At 42.2% G+C, this 12578-nt stretch overlaps 1 protein-coding gene across 4 annotated transcripts in view; it reads right to left on the bottom strand.

Annotated features, from left to right (window-relative positions):
• SETBP1 (SET binding protein 1) overlaps window positions 1-12578 on the bottom strand; it is a 376778-nt gene that overhangs the window by 270383 nt on the left and 93817 nt on the right. The gene's annotated exons all lie outside the window — the stretch shown is intronic.

The following is a 12578-nucleotide window of genomic DNA, read 5'->3' as shown; positions in this document are numbered from 1 at the left end:
CACTGATGTGCATGTGCACAACTATGCACAGAGATGTGTGGGAGGGGGGAGAGGAATACCCACAGGATGTCTTTTTCCCATCTTTCTTCCTTATCTCCAAAACAGGTTTCTCAACCACTGCAATTGTGACATTTGGGACTGAATCATTCTGTGCACTATAAGATACTTAGGAGCATCCCTGGCCTCTACCCAACCAATCATGACAATCCAGAACGTCTGCAGACATTGCTGAAATATCTCCTACTGGGCTGGGGCAAAACCACCCCGAGAACCACTGTTCTAGAATGTCTTAAGCTGCCAATAGACATTAATAGGAAAAAAATTTCACTCAAAGGGGTGTGTCCGAGGTCCTATTTGAAGGAGCTAAAGACTCATAATCTTCATATTCTCATCAGAATTCATGTATTTTCTATGGTGAAACATAAAAAAGCAAAGTCACATACTCAGCACCTCAGTGGTCTGATGTCTGATGGCCGAGTCTCCTATCTTGTTTGTAGTGCCAGGAAAGGGCCCCCCCTCTCTACCCTGTTTTTCTCCACCAATCCCACCAAGCCTGCCTCCAGGGCAACCAGTTCCTCAGAATCTCTGGGACCCACTGGCAACCTTGAACTCCACAACAGGCAGATTCCTCACTAGCTCTGCTCCCTTGGTGCCCTCCACGTCTGCAGCAGTGCTTGGCACATACTAGGTGTTCAGTCAGTCTTTCTGAAAAATTACATTACTGAATAAGTAAATATTATGCTTGAGGAAACAAATATTCTTACAGCTTGTCTAGGCCATACACTTCTTCAGAGTACTTACTCTCTTTCAAGGGATGTTCATTTTATCTCACCCAAGAAATTGTAAATTTCTCGGAGGCAAGAAGTTCTAGACAAGCAATACTCAACATGGACTGCATACCTCTTGAAAACCTCAGTGTCCAGCTAGCACCTCCATATCAACTAAACAGACCCTGGGGGAGTCAGATCCAGGCATCCTAGGTCTTAAGAGTGCCTCCCTCCAGGTGATTCTGCTAAGCAGCCAATGTGGAGAGCCTACACCCTACTGCTCTGTGAACGAATCGTGGGAATCAACTTCAAAAAGCACAGAGGAGGCTTACACGTACTGGGGATGACGCTGCCCATGTTAACTAAAACAGCAAAGTTCTCAGCTTGTATACGGCTTTATAGTGTCTTATACGATTACACTGGTTATTATGGATCAGAAATTCTGGTTGGCTTTGATTAATCAAAATGAAAAAAATACTGAATGATTATCTAATAAATACCTTCTGCTCAGAAAAAAACTTTGTAAACATGAGTTCATGTGGGACTAATAAGTTGGATGCTATAGTATTTAGACTTGCCTTTTATCTTTCCAAGTGCCTGGTAAAGGGAAAGAACTGAATAACACTTGCTGATGAGCACAATGGTTCAGTTGAGGATTCGTTATTATTACTTTCGTTGTGTTGTTGTTTAGGTTGAGCCCCAAGTACCCAAATTCCCCTTTCTGGAGCAAAAATAATCCCAAGAGAAAAATGACAGTGGGATATGTGGCTATTTCTTCCACAGAAAACACAGGCTGTTCTTCTTGCAGGGATCCTAGAACCATAATCCAGGCAGCAGCTACCAGGACTCAAAGGAGAAGGGAGAAAAATATCCTAATGGGTGGAGATTTGGTTTGAAGAATAGATCTGGGTAAATTACATCATTCCTGGGTTTGTCCAGTGAATTGGATCACACAGCTTGCCACACAATAACTTCTGACTCTCCCGGGGCCAGCAAAGCAGCCCCAGGCAGGCCTTATCAGGAGGAATCAGTGTGGAAAAGTACTTTCTGAAATAAAACTAACATAAACCAGGCGTGTCACAGTTGGTTTTGCTAAATTTCAGGAATGTGGGAGGAGTTAGTTTACTATGCATACAGGTTGGGACAGACTCGGGCTGCTAAAAGCCCACTGTCCATCTTGCTTCCTTCTCCGTTAACAGATAAGAACAGAGGATCACCAAAAAAAAAAAAAAAAAAAAAAAAAAAAAATCAAATCTTCTGTTTGTTTCTGAAGAAGACAAGAAGAGAAAAGCAGGAGCAAGAGAGCAAGGAGGTGACGGGCTGCTGCCTGAACATGAGTCTCAGGGTGAATGGAGAGAGTGAAATGGACACAGTCCGCCGCAAACAGACTCTGCTCAGCGGCCACCCACTTACTTTCTGGACCAACACTTAGATCATGTCCTTTTCTCCCTACATCTTCCAATAAACTGAATGAAGTCAGACTCAAGAGAGCATGCTTGTACTTGCTGAAACACAGGAAGGAAACATCATTTCAAGAACTGGATTTGACGGCAGCTTTACATTTTTGAGCCTTAGAAACACTGAGCTGGAAAACGTTCCTATTATCATTTTGTCCTTCATTTTACAGAGGGAAAATGAAGCAATGGGGTGTTAAATGATTCCTTTCAGGTCCCAGGGCTGTTTTTGGTAAAGCAGGGACAAACCCCATGTTTCCTTTTCTCCTCTTAGCCACGGTCACTATATATGAATGAATGATCACTTTAAAGCCCATGGATAGAAGACTTGCTTAGCCAGTGATTGGCTTTAAACCACAAGGAAAAATAAGTTTCTTGAGTGTCGTTCATATGTTTAATTGATCATTTTTATGAATGATAATCTTCCTAATTTAATTAGTGTGGGGTGCTTGTCTTTTCCATAAACAATTCCACTCCCTTCTTAGGAGTGTTTCTAGCAGAACTAATAACAACATAAGGGAGCCAACATACTAAAAAGATAAGGTCTTAAAGCTCCGCAGAATATTGTGGCTTCCGGGCACCTGTTCCCTTCACTCTGCTAATGGCTCAGCCATCTAAAGTCATACCTTGAGACCTTCCATAGGATCCTCATCCAGAACAAACAGAGGCTCGACTTGAGTCGCTCTGCCAGTGAACACGTCAGCTTCTATACAGTGACATCATAACTTGAAAATGCATCGAAAATTATATGCTGTCCCCCAAAGTCACTGGGTAAGTCCCCAAGGATATATTTTTCCCCCACCTCTACCTTCTGCTGCTGGGGGAAGGCATTGTGAAAGGAGGCAGATTCCCTCCCCTTTGCTAAAGAGGAGGGATACCCTTTCCACCAACATGACTGGCTTTTCCAGGAACCAGCCAGAAACTAAGATTCTACACTCCTGAGGGTGAACTTCTTTCAGTAGCTGGAGGGTTTTTTTCTACCCAACATCATCTGGGAAATTACCCTCTGGGGCTGCATTTTGCCATTGATCTTTAAAGCATAACTTAGTTCCTGTCTTAAAAACAAACTAAACAAACAAACAAAACCTTAATGTATACAAGTCCAAATGAGTGAAACAGACAAATCAGAAGGTCTTTATTCACATTACAAGAAATGTTTGTTTCTTTTTTTCTTTCCATTCTTTTCTTAAGGATTTTCCTGAACTATCTTTAAATGGCCAATACCTAAAGTGTTAGTATTTAGTTTTGAAGAACTGACTTCCAAAAAACCTCAATTTCTACATATATTTTCATTAATTCACCTGTTTCATAAAATGAGGGGTACCCATTCCCAGGTTGTCTACCACAATGGGCCACTCAGTTACATATTTTGTTGGAGGTTCTGGGGCTGGTCTCAGTTCCATCTTCAACTCAATGGCATTTTTTTTTTTTTTTTTTTTTTTTTGAGACGGAAATCAGTGCCTGTTTGTGGAGATTCTGAAAGCACTTCAGGCTGACAGGTGCTATATAAATGAAATATCCTTCCAATTATTGCTACTGTACTATATCGAATTAAGCTATATCACCATAACTAAGGAAACAAGCCTGCCTACACAGCAGTGCCCTTTCTCGTCCTGGCACTATTCATGCTCATCTCCTCATAAATAAAATCATTCCTAAAGAGAAATCTAAATTACCTTCAAAAGCATTATTGTTCCTTGTACATTACTACACACCATCATGATTAAATTGACAGGCCTTCAAAGTCTGTAGACGGATTCCCAGGTAACAGCTCAAAATGCTCTCCCTTCTTGGTATCCAAAGTATCTTTCGTCTGTTCTGCTAGCGGATAGACAGCAAATTTGAGAGAAGAATCAAAAACTGAAAGCTACTGACAGCATGACAGGAGCATCTCAGCATGACAGCTGATGGAGAAGATCACATTTCCCCAGACAAACTCAATTGCTTGAGTAAATCAAGTGAAAGTCAATACATCTCCTCACTCCTCTGGTCCCATGTGGTCCTCCAACTCTGTGCCACTGAACTTCTCATTGGCAGGAGAGGGAAAAGAAGGAAGCCCCACATCTTCAAGGGACACTTGACTGATGACAAAGGAAGCTTGCTTTCTCTCATAGATAGCTTCTCTTTGCCAAACGGAGTTGATGTTGTCTTAGAGCTAGAAACACATGCTCTCCTCCCCATAGGTCCTAGGTGGGGTCTTACCCTGCCTTCTTCCTTTGGTCTTTACCATGAAAGCTTATTTGTCCAAAACTCTGATTTCTAAGTTCCACATGACATATCTGCCTTTTTGCTTTGGCCAATGACTTCTGCTTATAACTGTATAAATGGCACAGTAATGCCATAAATAAGTGGTATGGAAAAGCATGTAATTCTATGGGGAAAAAAGTCAAAAAGCCCTAAAATCACATGTTTGCATTTCTACGTGTGCTAGAATGTAGGTCTAAATCTGGGCTGATATCAATACTAACCCAAAAGCCTGGGAGGCACATTTTCTTTATGAGCCAATAAGCACATATACAGGGAAAATCAAGAATGTCAACTCTGTAGCTTTCAAAATCTTTGGAAGAGACATCAACCAGGAACTATTCAAATACTACATTTCCAAGGAAAAGGAGGTACTCTGTCAAAGATAGGAAGATAGCATACAGACCAGAAATAAAGGGTGGGATGAATGGGCATATCTCTGCAAGCTTCGTCAGTGAAAAATCCATAGTGGGACTGATAGACAGCAATGATCCAGGGGAATAAGTACCCCATGAAATATAGAACTATACAAGGTCATTTATAAAAAGAGGGGAAAACTCTAGGAAGAGGGGATGAGAAAAAAGAAAGAACTAAAAAGTGTTTAGCTTGCACACAGATAGGTAATACTTTGATTTAGGGTGAGTTATTGGACAATACTTAAAGGAGAATGACAACGTTCTTTCAGTTAGGAGTAGGTCACACTCACAAAATCCAAGGTGGCAAAACTCTGGCAGGTCACTAAAGACATAAGAGAAAATGGCAATGCTGACTTGTCCTTTTACAAAATCATACTTGGCCTAAACTAGAAATGCTGTGTGTTGTTGGGGACATTCTATCTCAATAAAGAGATAACAAAAGGGAAAAACCACAACTAAAATCAACAAGAAGAGGGGACAATGGTCTTAAAATGATGGAACAGTAACATTTAGTCTCTAAAGGGAAGTAGAAGGATGAGTGAAGATTCAAGAAAGTCCAGAGACTGGGAAATCAATAAACATGGCCTTGCTCACCAACTCTCAAAAATTTTCATCCTTAGGGAATTTCCTTAATGCCCAAAAAGAGGAAACATAGGGCAAACAAAAGGCCATTTGCTTCCCACAGCAGTAAATAAACTATACAATTAAGAGGTAACCTAGGTGGTACTCAACTCTGCCTGATCCCCAAAACAAGTTCCAACAAACTGACAGATTCATAGTGGATGACTGAGGAAAACTAGACCATCAAGGAAAGATGTGTAGGGGTGACTGAGTGGCTCAGTCTGTTGAGCATCCCACTCTAGATTTCTGCTCAGGTCACAATCTCACAGTCATGGGATCAAGTCCCATGTCTGGCTCCACGTTATGCGGATGCTTGGGATTCTCTCTCTCTCTCTCTCTCTCTCTCTCTCTCTCTGCCCCTCTCCCACTTGCGCTCTCTCTCTCTCTCTCTCAAAATAAATAATTAAACTAAAAAAAAAAAAAAAAAAGGAAATACATGTACTGTAACCTCTGAGTCTGATTTTAGAGGGAACAGCCATGTCCTGGCAACTTCATGTGTTTGATGTTTTACACTTAAAGCCCTCTGAGATTCTGTCAGAGAGAAAATCTCTGCAGTTTGACCGGGAATCTAACCCATATGTCATTGTTTACGTTCTCTCGCGAGTGTGTGTGCGTGATGGTGTGTATATATTTTAAAATCCAAGCGTCATCAATAAAAACTATTGAAAGTGCTCCTAAAATAAGCTTCCTTTTAAAATGAGTTAAAACAAATATGGGATGATTGATGTTGAATATACAAAGCACACAGATTATAAAGTTCTGTTATCATAAGCTAAAAGGTAGAAGCCTCAGGGATTTCCTCATTTCCCTTAAGAAATGCATTCGGTTTCACATAAATGCCTCACCATCATTCTAAATTTTATCGGTAGTCATCAGGAACTCCTAGGTATAAATATGCATATGTCTTGGCTGCATAATATCAAGTGGAAAGAACTGTACAGGAGTAGAGAGATGGAATTCTGATCCTAGCTCATTCACACCTTGACTATGTAATCTTGAACAAGTTGCTGAATTTCCCATAAGATGTTTATTTCAGCCAACAAAGATTAAGCTCCTATCATGTGCTAACCACTGTTCTATAATACAGACCAGGAAAACAGCTCTACTGAAACTGAAATTCCAGCATGGAGAGACAGATAATGTAAAGAAATAACCTTCACAATTCAGGGAGCAATAAATACTCTGAAGGAAATAAAGCAGGTCAGTGTGATAAGGAATAACTGGGCCATAGGGACTTTGAGTGGGAGAATATGCAAAGGCCCCTCTGAAGAAGTGGCATGTGAGCCCAACTCCAGTGACAAGAAGGAGCAGGTCAAGTAATGGCAGAGAACAGTATTCCAAACAGAGATAATAACAAGTACAAGGATCCTGATGAAGGTCTAGGCTAGGTCTATTTAAGGAACAGAAAGGCAAAAATGGTCAGAAGAAGTCATAAAAATCATTCATTGGCCAACCTCTCTAAAGAAAATTGTGAGAATGAATGAAACAGGATGGGTAAGCCCTTGAAAAATTTAAAGCACTCTACCAAATAAAATGAATTATTAGAACCAGCATACTATGAAGAATAACTCCTATCCTCCATATTATATCTTTAGGAAAGGTTAGAATTATAGTTCCTTTCATCCTTGTCTCTCAAAACATAGTATTTAGAGCCAGAGGGAAGAGTCCAACCCATTCATCTTCCAGATCAGAGAACAAAGACACTAACTTAGCCAAGACCATGTCAATGGCTTTCTAGGATGCAGCCCATCAGGTCAGGGTGCCCCACCCCTCACCCCTACATTGGGCTGCTTCAACAAAACTGCCCACTTCTTTGCTAGGGCTGACTAATTTCACTACAAGAAATCTGCAATATAGGCAAAATAAACCAATTGTCCAAGGCTTCATGTACACAACTGGTGGCATTAGCACCATAGAGATAAGAATTTGAAGTCTCAACAAGACTTGACACTAGACTCACCACTTACAGGTTTTACGACCTTGGATAAGTTATTTTAAACTCTCCAAGGCTTTAGGTTCTGTATTTCAAGTTGGAGGATAATAGAGATGTCTTTCTTCCCTACATTATGGAATTCTGAAAGGATCAAATATTCTACTATACATGAAAGTCTAAAGAAACTTTAAAGTACAATAGAATATCATTACCCTTGTCATTTCTTTTCTTTCTTTCTTTCTTTCTTGGACATAGTATCTCCTTGGGTCCCTGACTAAGCACCGTCACTGACACTCTACCATGTGGCACAATCACCACTACCTTGGATCGGCCTTGGGAATAACTTTCTATTTTGTGGGTTTAAAAAAATGCATCCGAGGAGCTCTGTGAACACTTGATGGTTTATGCAATCTGCCTCATGGTTATACTTCTCACTGATTTCCTCTTTGTTTGAATCCCACCGTGAGAGAAACAATCACAGGTGACACGGAAATACCCCTTCCTGGATGAAGATCCAGGATTCTGCTGAAGACAAGCCACAAGACCCTGGGCAAGTCTCTGGACTTTAGGTTACCATTAACATCGTGTGTTTTCATTCCTGGAATGTGCAGAACACTTATTACCTGCCCATCACAATGTGCAGGTTATCTCCTATTTGTTGAGTTTCCCACCACGTAAGGAACAATTTCAAATCCATTATTTTATTTGATCCTTTTAATAATCCTGGGAAGAGTGAGAACAGAGATGAGGAAACCAAATTTACAGAGGAGAAAATGGAGGTTTTTGTGGTTATGTGACTCGTGGAAAATCCCAGAAGTCTGACTAGTCTAACTCTAAGTCTAGCGCTCTTTCAAGTTTACTGAGACTCTTTCAGGTAAGGATCTAGTGAAGATGAGATCAGGTCATGTATATGAAAGCCGTTAGGGCTTCCCAGATATAATGATCCTAAGGACAAGGTGGTCATGACATGCCACCTTCCTTTGTCTGTCATGGTGTCTGCCTACCTAGATTACAACCAAGTGGAAGAGGAGGGACTGGTTCAGGGCATTTCTGCTCCCCCACGACATCCGGAAGAGCACACAGTATGCCTCTATCCATCCCTGTGGATTCACTGCCTGAGCTTAGCCCAAAAGATTATCTAGCTTACTCCACTGGAACCATACCAGTCCTTTAAGAAAGGAGCCCCCTCTGGAGTCCCAACAGGAGGAAAAACAACACACCCAAACTAGGCAATTTCCATACAGTCATGAAACATTATTTGAGTTAGCACTCTTGACAGAACTTCTTTTCTGTTTCTTCCTGAATTTTCTCTCCTTCCCTTATGAGGTAAATAAATATTTTAAAAAGAAAGAAAGTTGTGTGCTCTTTTGTTCTGTCTGATCTACATATTGGAACCAAAAGGCTGTATTTCTTTTCCTCCCAAAGTAGTCATGTTGGCCAAGGAGCAAAAATGCATTTCTCTAAAAAAAATAAAAGTTTATTTTACATGTTGTAAATACCAGGAAATTCTTATCAGGATGTGAAAGTTCAGGTCTTGTTTTTCTTTTATCCCCTTTCTTTCTCTTTAAGGGAGAGAAAGAAGAAAACAAATCTCTCTATAATGGAATCCCTTCTTTCTGCCTATGCCCTGCTGGAAGCAGCCTGACTCTCTAAGTGGCTTCTAATGTTCTGGTTGAGGTCGTCCTGCATTCCTAAAAGCTACTTCATTTTCCTTAATCCTTTAGACCAGAAGGAAATAATGCAATACCTCATGATAAAGTGGTCCTGGTTTTCTGACATCCCTCTAGGAATGGCCCACATTCCTTGACAAAGCAAACTCAAAATGCTGAGGGTTGTCAATAATAAGGGTTGTGTTTGATTTTAACAGTATTACAGTGCCTTAAGTTATAGAATTACCCAAACTAGGTGATTAATAGACTTTCTCCAGTCCAACTCCTTCATTTTACACTTGGAGAACCAGAGTATCAAGAAGCCGCAGTGTGGCCCCACTTGCTCACTTCTCAGAGGCAGAAACTCTCAGTTCAGTTTTCTGCATTCCTTCCTTCTCCCTTGCATTCTGTCATGTACCTCATTTGGATATCAAGGGAAACAATAGTGGGAAAATTCTTTCAAAAGGGTGTCTAATGAGGGATTACGCATTTCTTCATTCATTCATCAATTTGGCAAACATTCACTGGGCACCTTTTATTGCTAGGCAATGGGGGATGCGTAAGTGAAAATGATGTGGACCCTTCCTGCAGTGTGTGTGGGTGTGTGCGTGTGTGTGCACACATGTGCAATTGTCTCAAGAAGTACACCTGAACATTGTGGCTTTAGTGATTTAAAAAGGGGGCACATTAAAAAATATCAGAGTGGGAGTGGTGCCGATCAGAACAATGTGGGCCAATTCCTTTGTGTCTCTAAGAATTTCAGTTAGGTAAGCATATCTTCCATAGACACCCTTATTAGCTACAACCCATTCTCCACAGAACAGACAGAGCAATCATTGAAATAATTAACTAAAGTCATGTTGTTTCCACGCTTAAAATCTTGAGTGATTGTCCATTGTCCCCGGGAGGAAGTCCAGGAAGACCTCTACCATGAGGCCCCATTCATCTCCCCACCCCACCCTCTAGAACTCCCTCACTAGCCCTTCTGGCTGCATATTTGCCTTACTTGGCCAGGCTTGCCATACTGGCACTTATCACTTCCTCCAAACCACCAGATGTATTCCTGCCTCAGGTCATTTGAACAAACTGCAACTCCTTCTCTTGACCCAGGCAGACTTGTCACCATCTCACCCAGCCCACCATTCATCTAGCTGACTCCTTAGTCTTCAGCTCTCACCTTGGACACCACTTCTTTAGGGAGACTTCTGTGACCCTCAGTACTAGGTGAGAGCCCTTTCTGGGCTGCCATAGCACATTGCTTCCTCGGCCTTACATTCAACAGCTTTACATTTTTCCTTATTAAAGTCTCTCTTCTCTGGCAGACTCTAACTCTAAGATGAGGCCCAGTATCATGCTTGTCTTGTTCACAGTGAGGCCAAGGTCTAGAGCAGTGCCTGACACATAGCCAGTTTTATATAAATATCCATTGTTTAGATAGAAGGATGGATGAATGGACGAGTAGATGAATGAATGGATAAATGTATAAATGAAGGTGTGAATATGGACATTTCAAATGACAAACGCCACAAAATCACAACTGGGATGAAAAGTTCCAGCTTGGACTTAATCAGTTAGTTCTGGAACTTAAGAACAAGTGGATATGTCCTAAAATATAAAAAAGGGAACCTTGGAAAAAAACAGACACTTGAGATGCATGATCCTTAAAAGTGATAGGGATAATTTAAAATCGTAAGTACCCAAAGGATGAAAGGAAGAGAGAAATGACAGCTCTAAAATGGGAAACACAATTCAGAGAGGCAAGGATGGGACTAGTCATCAGGGACCTGAGGCCCCTCACCCCTGAACTATGCATCTTCTTCTTCTGTAGGAAATTAGGAAGGTAACTGAAGGAAGGAGGAGGACAGGTGCCTGTTTTCTGGAGCCTTTCGAAGCACATCATCATGGAGTACAACTGGGTCTCCTGCAACACGTGTCTTCCTGGGAGAGTTGGAGCCCAGCTCGCCTGAGTGTTTTGTGTTTCTGAATAACAAGATGACTGCACACTTGGGCACAGGTCATGCCAGGAGTAGACAGGCTGTGAGTCCTTGACTCTCAAACAAGGAAGGAGCTCTCTCCTGTAGTCCCAAAGTGGTGGTAGGAAAGTGTGGTGTTGCACGCAAGCATGTCTGTGTGTGACAGACGGTGGTGCTTGGTAGAATCTGTAGATGCTATGATTTAAATTTTACTCTGTTAGACTATTGGACAAGGAGAGAAGAAAACATAACCACAGAGAAAAATAAAAGGCAGCAGGAGGGCAATGTAGTAACTTAGGAGCCGATGCAGAAGAGCGGAAAGGTGAGGTGTTAGTAAAGGTAGGTAATTAGATGACCACCCTTAGAGAGGGTTGGATAAGCTCACACACAGACTCCAAGCGTGTTTTCAGATTTTTCCTCAAAGCCTGTCTCTTTACAAAGTCTCCCTGCAGTTAGCAGTGGGCAGCCTGGACAAGCGATCTTTCTCTCTCTCTCCCTCCCTCCTTTTCTCTCTCCCTCCCTTTCCCTGTCTGTCCTCTCCTGCCAACTTTGTCCCCAAAGTAACCACTGGCAGGCCATTATTGTTGTGAAAGAAGAAAGGAACTGCAAGACTCACCTCAGTCACCAATGGAAACTAATACACACCTAGGCAGTTTATGTATTTTGACATCTGTAATGCATGAGGTGTTTCTAGAACTCCAGGAACTGATACTCCTGGTTTCGGGGGTGTGCTATGCTATGCTCCATCTGAGGCAAGCTTTCCCAGCTCGAAGCACTTTGTGGGAGCTCCACACATGCCCTTAATCCTTTCAACATCCCCACCAAGTGCGAGGCTCTGATGACGATGACACTGTGCACATTTCCAGAGAACAGAAGCTTTACACCCGCCCCCACCCTCCCTACTCTGACAGGGCTGTGCCTTTTCTCCTGGTGGAATTCTGGAAACCCAGCCTCTTCTAACTTGTCTAGCGACTCTCTAAAGTCACAAAAGCAACATTGTCCAGCCCTGTCTTAAGGAAGATTAAACTGCATTTAACAATCCAGGGAAGGTAATGATCTCACTACAAAATCAACACACGGTGATGGCCAGGAGGCTGCTCCAGCCACTGTGCAGTGGCCACCCAACACCTCACGCCTCAACCAGCCATTCATCCTTCTTCTTCCACTCTGCTGCCCAGCTCCAAGGCTCTGACCCAGTGACATCACCCCACACTGAACAGGATTAAACTCTCTGGGGCTAAGTAAATAGACCTCAGCAGGCAGCTCAGTCCCTGCAGGGGCTCCAGTGGAGAGATCCCAGGTCTGTCCCAGGCTCTGGGCAGGAATGACAAATTCTACCATTCCGCCCTCCATGAGAGCCCTCCACGGGCTCCCAGCCCTTCTCACGGCACCCAGATAGCAATGGTGGGCAGTGAGCACAAAAGCCACACTAGACCTTTGGAGAGCAAAAGCAAAGGAGTCACTTAACGGAAAGTACACTGTCTCACCACTGGATTTGCTAACTTCAAATAATTACATTTT

Source organism: Leopardus geoffroyi, chromosome D3, assembly GCF_018350155.1.
Source record: "Leopardus geoffroyi isolate Oge1 chromosome D3, O.geoffroyi_Oge1_pat1.0, whole genome shotgun sequence".
In the NCBI taxonomy this organism is placed as follows: domain Eukaryota; kingdom Metazoa; phylum Chordata; class Mammalia; order Carnivora; family Felidae; genus Leopardus; species Leopardus geoffroyi.
Note: the sequence above shows the minus strand (reverse complement) of the source record. Positions and strands in the feature narration are given on the sequence as shown.